The sequence below is a fragment of the Macrobrachium nipponense genome, chromosome 11, assembly GCF_015104395.2.
Source record: "Macrobrachium nipponense isolate FS-2020 chromosome 11, ASM1510439v2, whole genome shotgun sequence".
Classification (NCBI taxonomy): domain Eukaryota; kingdom Metazoa; phylum Arthropoda; class Malacostraca; order Decapoda; family Palaemonidae; genus Macrobrachium; species Macrobrachium nipponense.
The window spans coordinates 35,290,036-35,292,446 of record NC_061087.1 but is presented as its reverse complement, the minus strand read 5'-3'; positions in this window follow the sequence as shown (position 1 = coordinate 35,292,446).

The following is a 2,411-nucleotide window of genomic DNA, read 5'->3' as shown; positions in this document are numbered from 1 at the left end:
ATCATTCTTTGAACTGTATTTTACCGAAAGTTTAACATTCCGTAGCGTCGTATAATTATCAATAAAAAAAGGCAAGTGTAATTTTCACTGACTTCCAGTATTTGAAATATTGTTGTTGATATCAGAATACATAAGTCGGCATCGCGATCGACTTTCTCAATAACGACGCGAGCCCAGGATGCGAAATTAATTCCCAGATTAAACCAAAACAAGTGCTTTACTCTCCTCTTGCAAACATAACTAAAATCAATGACACTCATTAAGTTTTAATTGCGGAGTCTTTCCGCGTTGTGGACCCATCTAGAACTTTCGTAATTAATTAAGGTTTTAAGACTGCACACAGTTCAAAATTAGTCTCAAGTTTTGCACAGGTAGGATTTTCATTAGACGTTGTTGCAAATATTGGCTGTATTTTCGTTTTATTAACTGAGTATATGTTCATTTGAAATACGATGTCCAAATTAGCTAATGCAAAGCAAACCCAATAGAAATGAATAATGACGTAGTGTGTATTCCTGAGAAACTAGCAAGGAAATATTTCTTTGTCATACAGAGCAAAACAAACATTTACTATAGAATTGTGATCAATCTAAATAAATGAACTTCATAATTTTTTGTTCATCCGACTATCTTTCAATTTGTTTTTTTAATAATATGATTCGGAACCTAAGAGTCACATGTACCGCAGGAGCGGCCCCTTTATTAAACAGGGGAAGAGGTGATTTTGTTCAGATCTTTTCTAAAAATCCAGGTCAAAATTAATAACGGATAATATTCCACCCACCAGGAAAATATTTTAACTGAAAACGTTATGAATACTAAGACAATAAAGGATGCCAGTACTACATTTATTAAGGAATTTTATATTTTTTTTTAGTCTGCTTTAAAATTAACTTTCGAAAAGAGAAAAGTCTTCTGATTCTTTTGTACGAGTATGTCAGTAGCTATTGGAGTGATTTCTTCTCAAGCTTTTGCTCTCGCTTGCTCACTGAAACATAATTATTCAAAAAAAATTTCCATAAATACACACACGAAAATATTTTCATACCAATAATGCACACATACATCTCTCTTCTTGTAAACGCAACCTCATCCTGTAAACACTTGCAAAAACTCAAAAGGACAACATTCTTTTGGGCATTCTCAGAGGAAATTGTAAATATACCCTTTAAGTCCAAGTTCAGCTCCGATAGGAGGGGAGAAGGTTAAAAATAAAATGTTATTTTTACATGTCACCCTTTCCCACCCCTTCTTACCCTCCTTCCTAACAGGGCTGAACTTGGACTGAAAGGGCACCAGGAGTGTCACTATTCATTTCAGTGCCCTTGAAAACTATGGATTAGACACTATAATATGTCGTTTTACATTTCTTGTATTTTCAGACTGAGTGACGGAGTTGAATACAGCCATGGCTAACGACTCGGACGAAATCAGATGGATTGACTGAATCCGGGCTATAACCTTCAGAGAGGCCAGGAATGCTGGCGCATCCTTCATTTTATGCTCCTGGTTAGTTAAATACATGAAAAGAGATGAATCCTTTCTTAAAAGAAACTGGAACAAAAATCCATATGACTGTCAATGTGAAAAGAGTGAGAATCTTGGAAGGCCTGAAGTCCTTTCTCAGGAGTCAAAAGACATCATACCTGAGGCAGTGGGTAGACCAAGAAAGCTTTTACGCAAATTGGCTCTTGAACTAGAAACAAAAAGGGAAAAGAAGAGAAGTTATAGTGCTGTATATCATTAGTTGAAAAAATATGGTATCAAGCCATTTCATGTTATCAGCAAGCCCAACATCACTCAGCAACAGAGAGAAGACCGTGCATGGTTTTGTTGTTCATTTCTTAAAGGTTGGAATGAAGCTGACTTTCTCCATGTTGCCGCATCAGATGAATTCTTCATTTCACAGTTAGGAAGCCAAATCATAAAACTGACATCATTTGGGCTGCAAAGTTGGATGATATCAGCGATGACGTGCGCTTTCACCAAGTTATGGAATTTCCTGAATGTTTGGGAATTTTTCTCTATTTCAAAGCCAAACGGTTAATGTGGAACATCAAAGAAAAGGGACAGTCATGGAATGGTGAACACCTCAGAGAAACTGTGCTTACTGGTAGAGTATTTCCTTTCCTCAAAGATCCTAAAAATGTGTTTTCTGTTGAAGAAGTCACATTTTTGCATGAAAAGGCAACATGTTTCAACGCTCTTCAGATTCAGGAGCTGCTTCAAAACAGTGGTATCGATTTCTTCTTGTCAAGTAAATTTTTAGGTAGCTCCCCTGACCTTAATGTGTGTGAAAACATTGGTAGTATCTTAAAGGATCGTGTTAAAGCACGCACAGTGAACTATGATGGTATACCAAGCCTTGATGACCTGCAAAGAGCGGTGACCGAAGTGCTCAGGAAAATGGA